The 14,572-nt window shown below is 36.7% G+C and overlaps 1 protein-coding gene across 1 annotated transcript in view; it reads left to right on the top strand.

Annotated features, from left to right (window-relative positions):
* The window catches only part of LOC106069885 (receptor-type tyrosine-protein phosphatase T-like), a 112,492-nt gene that overhangs the window by 36,588 nt on the left and 61,332 nt on the right, over positions 1-14,572 (top strand). The window lies entirely within an intron of this gene.

Raw genomic sequence — 14,572 nt, 5'->3', positions numbered from 1 at the left:
GTTTTTACATTTAAAACAAAAAAAATGTAACCGAATATCACTAGCAGAGAAATGAGTTTTAAGGTGAACTTTGTTAGCAAGACAAATTTATCGATAAGCCATTAAGAGGCCACGAAACATCAATTACGTAGACTGGCGTTGACCTACCTAGTTAATAGGTCAAGAACGTGCTGCACAAGTGAGTGGACGATACACCTGGACTGGGCTCCTTGTAACAGAAATTCACCTCAATTCCTTCAATGAAACAAACTTTAAGAAAACGTAAAAGGAGATATAGCCAGAGCTGGGAGCGGGAGGGACGAAGTCTCTCAAGGGAGACGATCCCGTTGGAGCATCAGCTTCAGTGTATTTGGGACCCCACTGAGGAGCCCTTCTTAACTTCATGCAGTATTAAACCTCTCCTGCTCTAAGTGTGTTTTCAATGAAAAGTCCATTGGCATCTAAGTTGCCGCAGTCTTTCTTTGTTTCCTTTCTTAAACCACCCTTCATTGTGACCTGGAGAATTCTTTTCAATTAGCGTCCAAAGTGCGGTTGCTTTAATATATGTTCTAAGACGTGTTACATTTGAAATACCGTATAAAAAAATAGAAAAAAGTTCAACTAAATGTAACAAAGATTTTATTCTTAAATTCTCAAACTAATTCTAAAAATATAAAAGATTTATTTGAATCTTTCAGACAATCAATGTTCCCCATATTCAGACATGATCGATTTCATAATGGGTTTCTTTGAAACTTTGTTGATGGTGTAAGATATTATTGAAAGCTGTCTCTGCGTCACTCCTTTGTTTGTGTACCATGCACAGTAAAACAAGTCAAAGCAAAGTATCCAAATGTTGCAATACAAGTATTTCAGTAGAATATTTGAACCATTGAATTATAGTCTCATTTGATCACAGATTCTAACAAAATTATCTTTAGCTACAAGGTGAGACTCTTGATACATGGCATGAAATTGTATCTCTGCCATTGATATACGACATGAGATTGTATCTCTGCCATTGATATACGACTTGAGATTGTATCTCTGCCATTGATATACGACATGAGATTGTATCTCTGTCACTGATATACGACATGAGATTGTATCACTGCCATTGATATACGACATGAGATTGTATCTCTGCTATTGATATACGACATGAGATTGTATCTCTGCCATTGATATACGACATGAGATTGTATCTCTGCCACTGATATACGACATGAGATTGTATCTCTGCCATTGATATACGACATGAGATTGTATCTCTGCCACTGATATACGACATGAGATTGTATCTCTGCCATTGATATACGACATGAGATTGTATCACTGCCATTGATATACGACATGAGATTGTATCTCTGTCATTGATATACGACATGAGATTGTATCTCTGCCACTGATATACGACATGAGATTGTATCTCTGCCATTGATATACGACATGAGATTGTATCTCTGTCATTGATATACGACATGAGATTGTATCTCTGCCACTGATATACGACATGAGATTGTATCTCTGTCATTGATATACGACATGAGATTGTATCTCTGCCACTGATATACGACATGAGATTGTATCTCTGCCACTGATATACGACTTGAGATTGTATCTCTGCCATTGATATACGACATGAGATTGTATCTCTGCCATTGATATACGACATGAGATTGTATCTCTGCCACTGATATACGACATGAGATTGTATCTCTGTCATTGATATACGACATGAGATTGTATCTCTGCCACTGATATACGACATGAGATTGTATCTCTGCCACTGATATACGACATGAGATTGTATCTCTGCCACTGATATACGACATGAGATTGTATCTCTGCCACTGATATACGACATGAGATTGTATCTCTGTCATTGATATACGACATGAGATTGTATCTCTGCCACTGATATACGACATGAGATTGTATCTCTGCCACTGATATACGACATGAGATTGTATCTCTGCCACTGATATACGACATGAGATTGTATCTCTGCCACTGATATACGACATGAGATTGTATCTCTGCCATTGATATACGACATGAGATTGTATCTCTGCCACTGATATACGACATGAGATTGTATCTCTGTCATTGATATACGACATGAGATTGTATCTCTGACACTGATATACGACATGAGATTGTATCTCTGTCATTGATATACGACATGAGATTGTATCTCTGCCACTGATATACGACATGAGATTGTATCTCTGTCATTGATATACGACATGAGATTGTATCTCTGCCACTGATATACGACATGAGATTGTATCTCTGCCATTGATATACGACATGAGATTGTATCTCTGCCACTGATATACGACATGGGATTGTATCTCTGCCACTGATATACGACATGAGATTGTATCTCTGCCACTGATATACGACATGAGATTGTATCTCTGCCACTGATATACGACATGGGATTGTATCTCTGTCATTGATATACGACATGAGATTGTATCTCTGCCACTGATATACGACATGAGATTGTATCTCTGCCATTGATATACGACATGAGATTGTATCTCTGTCATTGATATACGACATGAGATTGTATCTCTGCCATTGATATACGACTTGAGATTGTATCTCTGTCATTGATATACGACATGAGATTGTATCTCTGCCACTGATATACGACATGAGATTGTATCTCTGCCATTGATATACGACATGAGATTGTATCTCTGTCATTGATATACGACATGAGATTGTATCTCTGCCATTGATATACGACATGAGATTGTATCTCTGCCACTGATATACGACATGAGATTGTATCTCTGCCACTGATATACGACTTGAGATTGTATCTCTGCCACTGATATACGACATGAGATTGTATCTCTGCCACTGATATACGACATGAGATTGTATCTCTGCCACTGATATACGACATGAGATTGTATCTCTGCCACTGATATACGACATGACATTGTATCTCTGTCATTGATATACGACATGAGATTGTATCTCTGCCACTGATATACGACATGAGATTGTATCTCTGTCATTGATATACGACATGAGATTGTATCTCTGACACTGATATACGACATGAGATTGTATCTCTGCCACTGATATACGACATGAGATTGTATCTCTGACACTGATATACGACATGAAATTGTATCTCTGCCATTGATATACGACATGAGATTGTATCTCTGTCATTGATATACGACATGAGATTGTATCTCTGACACTGATATACGACATGAGATTGTATCTCTGTCATTGATATACGACATGAGATTGTATCTCTGCCACTGATATACGACATGAGATTGTATCTCTGTCATTGATATACGACATGAGATTGTATCTCTGCCACTGATATACGACATGAGATTGTATCTCTGCCACTGATATACGACATGAGATTGTATCTCTGCCACTGATATACGACATGAGATTGTATCACTGTCATTGATATACGACATGAGATTGTATCTCTGTCATTGATATACGACATGAGATTGTATCTCTGCCACTGATATACGACATGAGATTGTATCTCTGCCACTGATATACGACATGAGATTGTATCTCTGTCATTGATATACGACATGAGATTGTATCTCTGTCATTGATATACGACATGAGATTGTATCTCTGTCATTGATATACGACATGAGATTGTATCTCTGTCATTGATATACGACATGAGATTGTATCTCTGTCATTGATATACGACATGAGATTGTATCTCTGCCACTGATATACGACATGAGATTGTATCTCTGTCATTGATATACGACATGAGATTGTATCTCTGCCACTGATATACGACATGAGATTGTATCTCTGCCACTGATATACGACATGAGATTGTATCTCTGCCACTGATATACGACATGAGATTGTATCTCTGCCACTGATATACGACATGAGATTGTATCTCTGCCACTGATATACGACATGAGATTGTATCTCTGCCACTGATATACGACATGAGATTGTATCTCTGCCACTGATATACGACATGAGATTGTATCTCTGCCATTGATATACGACTTGAGATTGTATCTCTGTCATTGATATACGACATGAGATTGTATCTCTGCCATTGATATACGACTTGAGATTGTATCTCTGTCATTGATATACGACATAAGATTGTATCTCTGTCATTGATATACGACATGAGATTGTATCTCTGCCACTGATATACGACATGAGATTGTATCTCTGCCACTGATATACGACATGAGATTGTATCTCTGTCATTGATATACGACATGAGATTGTATCTCTGCCACTGATATACGACATGAGATTGTATCTCTGCCATTGATATACGACATGAGATTGTATCTCTGCCATTGATATACGACTTGAGATTGTATCTCTGTCATTGATATACGACATGAGATTGTATCTCTGTCACTGATATACGACATGAGATTGTATCTCTGCCATTGATATACGACATGAGATTGTATCTCTGTCATTGATATACGACATGAGATTGTATCTCTGTCACTGATATACGACATAAGATTGTATCTCTGCCATTGATATACGACATGAGATTGTATCTCTGCCATTGATATACGACATGAGATTGTATCTCTGCCACTGATATACGACATAAGATTGTATCTCTGTCATTGATATACGACATGAGATTGTATCTCTGTCATTGATATACGACATGAGATTGTATCTCTGTCACTGATATACGACATAAGATTGTATCTCTGTCATTGATATACGACATGAGATTGTATCTCTGCCATTGATATACGACATGAGATTGTATCTCTGTCATTGATATACGACATGAGATTGTATCTCTGCCATTGATATACGACATGGGATTGTATCTGCCATTAATATACGACATGAGATTGTATCTCTGCCATTGATATACGACATGAGATTGTATCTCTGCCATTGATATACGACATGAGATTGTATCTCTGCCATTGATATACGACATGAGATTGTATCTCTGTCACTGATATACGACATAAGATTGTATCTCTGTCATTGATATACGACATGAGATTGTATCTCTGCCATTGATATACGACATGGGATTGTATCTGCCATTGATATACGACATGAGATTGTATCTCTGCCATTGATATACGACATGAGATTGTATCTCTGCCATTGATATACGACATGAGATTGTATCTCTGCCATTGATATACGACATGAGATTGTATCTCTGCCATTGATATACGACATGAGATTGTATCTCTGCCATTGATATACGACATGAGATTGTATCTCTGCCATTGATATACGACATGAGATTGTATCTCTGCCATTGATATACGACATGAGATTGTATCTCTGTCATTGATATACGACATGAGATTGTATCTCTGCCATTGATATACGACATGAGATTGTATCTCTGCCATTGATATACGACATGGGATTGTATCTGCCATTGATATACGACATGAGATTGTATCTCTGCCATTGATATACGACATGAGATTGTATCTCTGCCATTGATATACGACATGGGATTGTATCTCTGCCATTGATATACGACATGAGATTGTATCTCTGCCATTGATATACGACATGAGATTGTATCTCTGTCATTGATATACGACATGAGATTGTATCTCTGCCATTGATATACGACAAAGGATTGTATCTCTGCCATTGATATACGACATGAGATTGTATCTCTGCCATTGATATACGACATGAGATTGTATCTCTGACACTGATATACGACATGAGATTGTATCTCTGCCATTGATATACGACATGAGATTGTATCTCTGCCATTGATATACGACATGAGATTGTATCTCTGCCATTGATATACGACATGGGATTGTATCTCTGCCATTGATATACATGAGATTGTATCTCTGCCATTGATATACGACATGAGATTGTATCTCTGCCATTGATATACGACATGGGATTGTATCTGCCATTGATATACGACATGAGATTGTATCTCTGCCATTGATATACGACATGAGATTGTATCTCTGCCATTGATATACGACATGAGATTGTATCTCTGCCATTGATATACGACATGAGATTGTTTCTCTGCCATTGATATACGACATGAGATTGTATCACTGCCATTGATATACGACTTGAGATTGTATCTCTGCCATTGATATACGACATGAGATTGTATCTCTGCTACTGATATACGACATGAGATTGTATCTCTGCCACTGATATACGACATGAGATTGTATCTCTGTCATTGATATACGACATGAGATTGTATCTCTGCCACTGATATACGACATGAGATTGTATCTCTGCCACTGATATACGACATGAGATTGTATCTCTGCCATTGATATACGACATAAGATTGTATCTCTGTCATTGATATACGACATGAGATTGTATCTCTGCCACTGATATACGACATGAGATTGTATCTCTGCCACTGATATACGACTTGAGATTGTATCTCTGCCACTGATATACGACTTGAGATTGTATCTCTGCCACTGATATACGACATGAGATTGTATCTCTGACACTGATATACGACATGAGATTGTATCTCTGCCACTGATATACGACATGAGATTGTATCTCTGTCATTGATATACGACATGAGATTGTATCTCTGTCATTGATATACGACATGAGATTGTATCTCTGCCACTGATATACGACATGAGATTGTATCTCTGTCATTGATATACGACATGAGATTGTATCTCTGCCACTGATATACGACATGAGATTGTATCTCTGCCACTGATATACGACATGAGATTGTATCTCTGCCACTGATATACGACATGAGATTGTATCTCTGCCACTGATATACGACATGAGATTGTATCTCTGCCACTGATATACGACATGAGATTGTATCTCTGCCACTGATATACGACATGAGATTGTATCTCTGCCACTGATATACGACATGAGATTGTATCTCTGCCATTGATATACGACTTGAGATTGTATCTCTGTCATTGATATACGACATGAGATTGTATCTCTGCCATTGATATACGACTTGAGATTGTATCTCTGTCATTGATATACGACATAAGATTGTATCTCTGTCATTGATATACGACATGAGATTGTATCTCTGCCACTGATATACGACATGAGATTGTATCTCTGCCACTGATATACGACATGAGATTGTATCTCTGTCATTGATATACGACATGAGATTGTATCTCTGCCACTGATATACGACATGAGATTGTATCTCTGCCATTGATATACGACATGAGATTGTATCTCTGCCATTGATATACGACTTGAGATTGTATCTCTGTCATTGATATACGACATGAGATTGTATCTCTGTCACTGATATACGACATGAGATTGTATCTCTGCCATTGATATACGACATGAGATTGTATCTCTGTCATTGATATACGACATGAGATTGTATCTCTGTCACTGATATACGACATAAGATTGTATCTCTGCCATTGATATACGACATGAGATTGTATCTCTGCCATTGATATACGACATGAGATTGTATCTCTGCCACTGATATACGACATAAGATTGTATCTCTGTCATTGATATACGACATGAGATTGTATCTCTGTCATTGATATACGACATGAGATTGTATCTCTGTCACTGATATACGACATAAGATTGTATCTCTGTCATTGATATACGACATGAGATTGTATCTCTGCCATTGATATACGACATGAGATTGTATCTCTGTCATTGATATACGACATGAGATTGTATCTCTGCCATTGATATACGACATGGGATTGTATCTGCCATTAATATACGACATGAGATTGTATCTCTGCCATTGATATACGACATGAGATTGTATCTCTGCCATTGATATACGACATGAGATTGTATCTCTGCCATTGATATACGACATGAGATTGTATCTCTGTCACTGATATACGACATAAGATTGTATCTCTGTCATTGATATACGACATGAGATTGTATCTCTGCCATTGATATACGACATGGGATTGTATCTGCCATTGATATACGACATGAGATTGTATCTCTGCCATTGATATACGACATGAGATTGTATCTCTGCCATTGATATACGACATGAGATTGTATCTCTGCCATTGATATACGACATGAGATTGTATCTCTGCCATTGATATACGACATGAGATTGTATCTCTGCCATTGATATACGACATGAGATTGTATCTCTGCCATTGATATACGACATGAGATTGTATCTCTGCCATTGATATACGACATGAGATTGTATCTCTGTCATTGATATACGACATGAGATTGTATCTCTGCCATTGATATACGACATGAGATTGTATCTCTGCCATTGATATACGACATGGGATTGTATCTGCCATTGATATACGACATGAGATTGTATCTCTGCCATTGATATACGACATGAGATTGTATCTCTGCCATTGATATACGACATGGGATTGTATCTCTGCCATTGATATACGACATGAGATTGTATCTCTGCCATTGATATACGACATGAGATTGTATCTCTGTCATTGATATACGACATGAGATTGTATCTCTGCCATTGATATACGACATGGGATTGTATCTCTGCCATTGATATACGACATGAGATTGTATCTCTGCCATTGATATACGACATGAGATTGTATCTCTGACACTGATATACGACATGAGATTGTATCTCTGCCATTGATATACGACATGAGATTGTATCTCTGCCATTGATATACGACATGAGATTGTATCTCTGCCATTGATATACGACATGGGATTGTATCTCTGCCATTGATATACATGAGATTGTATCTCTGCCATTGATATACGACATGAGATTGTATCTCTGCCATTGATATACGACATGGGATTGTATCTGCCATTGATATACGACATGAGATTGTATCTCTGCCATTGATATACGACATGAGATTGTATCTCTGCCATTGATATACGACATGAGATTGTATCTCTGCCATTGATATACGACATGAGATTGTTTCTCTGCCATTGATATACGACATGAGATTGTATCACTGCCATTGATATACGACTTGAGATTGTATCTCTGCCATTGATATACGACATGAGATTGTATCTCTGCTACTGATATACGACATGGGATTGTATCTCTGCCACTGATATACGACATGAGATTGTATCTCTGTCACTGATATACGACATGAGATTGTATCTCTGCTACTGATATACGACATGAGATTGTATCTCTGTCATTGATATACGACATGAGATTGTATCTCTGCCATTGATATACGACATAAGATTGTATCTCTGTCATTGATATACGACATGAGATTGTATCTCTGCCACTGATATACGACATGAGATTGTATCTCTGCCACTGATATACGACTTGAGATTGTATCTCTGCCACTGATATACGACTTGAGATTGTATCTCTGCCACTGATATACGACATGAGATTGTATCTCTGACACTGATATACGACATGAGATTGTATCTCTGCCACTGATATACGACATGAGATTGTATCTCTGCCACTGATATACGACTTGAGATTGTATCTCTGCCACTGATATACGACATGAGATTGTATCTCTGCCATTGATATACGACATGAGATTGTATCTCTGCCATTGATATACGACATGAGATTGTATCTCTGCCACTGATATACGACTTGAGATTGTATCTCTGTCATTGATATACGACATGAGATTGTATCTCTGCCATTGATATACGACTTGAGATTGTATCTCTGTCATTGATATACGACATGAGATTGTATCTCTGCCACTGATATACGACTTGAGATTGTATCTCTGCCATTGATATACGACATGAGATTGTATCTCTGCCACTGATATACGACATGAGATTGTATCTCTGTCACTGATATACGACATGAGATTGTATCTCTGTCACTGATATACGACATGAGATTGTATCTCTGCCACTGATATACGACTTGAGATTGTATCTCTGCCATTGATATACGACATGAGATTGTATCTCTGCCATTGATATACGACATGAGATTGTATCTCTGCCATTGATATACGACATGAGATTGTATCACTGCCATTGATATACGACATGAGATTGTATCTCTGCTATTGATATACGACATGAGATTGTATCTCTGCCATTGATATACGACATGAGATTGTATCTCTGCCATTGATATACGACATGAGATTGTATCTCTGCCATTGATATACGACTTGAGATTGTATCTCTGCCATTGATATACGACATGAGATTGTATCACTGCCATTGATATACGACTTGAGATTGTATCTCTGCCATTGATATACGACATGAGATTGTATCTCTGCCATTGATATACGACATGAGATTGTATCTCTGCCATTGATATACGACATGAGATTGTATCTCTGCCATTGATATACGACATGAGATTGTATCTCTGCCATTGATATACGACATGAGATTGTATCTCTGCCATTGATATACGACATGAGATTGTATCTCTGTCATTGATATACGACATGAGATTGTATCTCTGCCATTGATATACGACATGAGATTGTATCTCTGCCACTGATATACGACTTGAGATTGTATCTCTGCCATTGATATACGACATGAGATTGTATCTCTGCCACTGATATACGACATGAGATTGTATCTCTGCCACTGATATACGACATGAGATTGTATCTCTGCCATTGATATACGACATGAGATTGTATCTCTGCCATTGATATACGACATGAGATTGTATCTCTGCCATTGATATACGACATGAGATTGTATCTCTGCCATTGATATACGACATGAGATTGTATCTCTGTCATTGATATACGACATGAGATTGTATCTCTGCCATTGATATACGACATGAGATTGTATCTCTGCCACTGATATACGACATGAGATTGTATCTCTGCCATTGATATACGACATGAGATTGTATCTCTGTCACTGATATACGACATGAGATTGTATCTGCCATTGATATACGACTTGAGATTGTATCTCTGCCACTGATATACGACATGAGATTGTATCTCTGCCACTGATATACGACTTGAGATTGTATCTCTGCCATTGATATACGACATGAGATTGTATCTCTGTCACTGATATACGACATGAGATTGTATCTGCCATTGATATACGACATGAGATTGTATCTCTGTCACTGATATACGACATGAGATTGTATCTGCCATTGATATACGACATGAGATTGTATCTGCCACTGATATACGACTTGAGATTGTATCTCTGCCACTGATATACGACATGAGATTGTATCTCTGCCATTGATATACGACATGAGATTGTATCTCTGTCACTGATATACGACATGAGATTGTATCTGTCATTGATATACGACTTGAGATTGTATCTCTGCCACTGATATACGACATGAGATTGTATCTCTGCCACTGATATACGACTTGAGATTGTATCTCTGCCATTGATATACGACATGAGATTGTATCTCTGTCACTGATATACGACATGAGATTGTATCTGCCATTGATATACGACATGAGATTGTATCTCTGCCACTGATATACGACTTGAGATTGTATCTCTGCCATTGATATACGACATGAGATTGTATCTCTGTCACTGATATACGACATGAGATTGTATCTCTGCCACTGATATACGACTTGAGATTGTTTCTCTGCCATTGATGTCTAATATAAAATACTCTGAATACGGAATAACCCGATTTGTTAAAAAAGTTTCGTTTTTAAATAGCGATACATTTAGGCATTTTTTTAAATTCTTAGGGCAGGGCCTACACCACGGTCTCCGCCATGATCAAAGAAAAATGTATGCCAAGTTTTATCAAGATTGGTATTCGGGACATACATACATAGATACGTACTCCTTACACTCTACTTCACACATTAGATGTAGAAAGTTTTTGTTTTTATTGTAAAATACATTGTGTCTGGAAGGAGTAAGACACATTATTTTATAAAATGCAATTATCTCTAGGACCTTTTTTTTTGTAATCTATTTGTGATGCTAAGAATACATTTAATCACTTGCATTTTAATAAAAAAAAACTGTCTCTCTAAATAGAAGAAATTCAATATATGATCAGCCCAAACGCACTCCTTCGCCCCAAAATAAAAACTGGCAATTATTTCAAGAAAAAAGAAATTATGATCTTGGTGAAGGTAGTAAGAACCGTCTGTCCAAAAAAAAAAAAAAAAAACAACAAAAAAAAACCCAACAAAAGACAATCTATTGGAGATTTTTATACATGGCGGAAAAAATCCTAAATGGCAAGTTTGTTGGTCTGTCTGGTGTAGACACAAAAAAGCGTAGTGTCGATAAGTTATGTTTTGAATAAGTCAGTTGTGTTCTATACTCTACACCAGTGGTCTTCAACCTATTTTGGCCTACCGCCCCCTTTTCGATTTTTTTCTTTAAAAAAATCCGCCAGCGCCCCCCTCTAAGAAAAACACTTATAAAGAAGCATGAGAAGGCCAATTTGAACAAAATATCATCTATTTATTAACTTTTATGCTGTCAATAACACTTATCCCGCTTGGGAGACGACCGCATGTCAAAGGCGATTGTTGTGAACTCCTTGGCCTATGACTGATGAGCTTTAAGAAGAACAGAGTTACAGAGGTGCCCCCCTCTCCTGTAAGCGCTATAAAGATTTATTCAGGCGCCATTTCGCTCTCACTGGCATAGAGAAAAGTACCTGGCAGCATTCTCTGGCAGCAGATAGCCTCTGAGAGAAACAGTTCGAGAGCTCTTACAAAAACTGAGGGACAAACATTTGATACTCAAAGAAAAGCCATTATTGAAGACAGGCGCAAAAGACGGAAAGAAAACTTAAATAGAACATCAGCATACAACGGCTTTGTCTGCATAAAATTCGGGAAAATATGTAGTTGGGTTTGCGTAGTTATGTGAAACACTGGACTCAGCCGTAATCTTTGGAATTAAAGGCAAAAACTGCCAATATTATCATTATACAAAAAATTATGTCAAATAATTTTCAGTGATTACACACAAAAATTAATTGTAAAGACTTTCTTTCAAATCCTAAGAATAGTCTTCGTTAAAATTTTGAATATTAAGGCCTATTGTTTTTTTTTTTTGGTTTAATTGTAAATTTAGTTTTTTTTTTTAATACAAACATTATTAATGCTGAATTCACTACAAAATGAAATTAAGCTAATGGGAACCTTGTGCCTCCTGCAGTCTGACAATATTAGAAACGTCAAGCTTTAAATTAGCCAAAACAAGGCGAAGGTCTCCTCTAGTGGCTACATCCAGTCTATTTCTTTGCTTATTCATTAAGTTTGTTATGCACTGAATCTATGTTAACAATGTATGTTTACTGAAAAGCTAAAACATAAGCCAATTTCGACCACAGTTTTGGAATTTTACTGAAACATTTAAATGCAGCCACATCTCTGTTGTGCCTCCAGGGGCATAGCTAGGAATATCCATCGTTTGGGGGCCAGGGGGCTTGACATCTTTGGGGGCCGCTGCATTTTGCGTAATATTTAATTTAATTAATTAAAAAAGTACTAATTTGGCCCCCCCCCTTGAATGGGGACCCGGTGGATTTTCAAATCCCCCCTCCCTCACCCTAGCTACGCCACTGTGTGCCTCCTATGTTTACATTCTTTTTACTGAAGACATAGCTTTGTAAATCTATTTTTTCATGCAACTTAATTTAAACATCAGTAACAGATGTTTAATAATTGTCATTTAAATATACATATTTTAAATTTTAGAAGCGAATCTTAATTTCTTCATAGAGCATTGTTATGTGAATTGCATAGATGTCGGTGTCATGGGCAGTAATTCATTTGTCAACAAACAAGTTATGTGAGATTCTAAAACTCTGTAAAATAGATTTAATATCTCGATAAAAGAGAAAATGATATTATCAATAAAAGTTAATCTCTTTCCTACCAGTCGGAGGTTCGTTTCATTCATTTGAGTTAAATGACTACCATGTAAAACATTTTTTTAGCCTTCTTTAAGTCATCGCCAACCGTTGAATCTTCCCGTTTCTCATAAAAAAAAAAATTATTTAAGAGCTTAGAAAATGAGCCATAACCATTAAAAAACCCTTTCGAAATCCAGCGAACTTCAGTTTACAACAAGAGTCTAACAGTCTAACATCTTTGTCATCATTTGTTTCACAAAAGTGTAGAAAGATGAGATTATTTTCGGCATGGGTTTGTATTTTATTTACAGTTTTATAATTAGATTCAAATAGAAATGAAATTGCGGGCTAAACTTTTCTTGTGTATCATAACTCACAAGGTGAATAGTGAATAGATTTGTTCTTTATTCTATATTACTTATAAAGTCATTGTAGCGTCCAACCACTGATGGTTTCCTATATGTCCTCATAAGCTACATAACTAGACAATTTTGAAATAATATTTCATCTCTAACAGAAAAAAAAGTCTTTTTGTGTTACATATGTTTTAAAATAAATTTAGTTTTAATCAATTTTTCAACAATATCACAAGTATTTTAAAAAAAGCTATGCATTTTTCTAAGAAGCCATTAAAACATGTCCTGCTTTGCCGTTTTTTTTTTGTTTTTAATATTGTTTTAATTGTAGATTTTTATAATTGTTCAGGAATATTCTTAAATTACTTTTGGATATCGCTATGTG

Source organism: Biomphalaria glabrata, chromosome 4, assembly GCF_947242115.1.
Source record: "Biomphalaria glabrata chromosome 4, xgBioGlab47.1, whole genome shotgun sequence".
NCBI classification, from domain to species: domain Eukaryota; kingdom Metazoa; phylum Mollusca; class Gastropoda; family Planorbidae; genus Biomphalaria; species Biomphalaria glabrata.
This window is presented reverse-complemented; position numbering and strand designations above follow the sequence as displayed.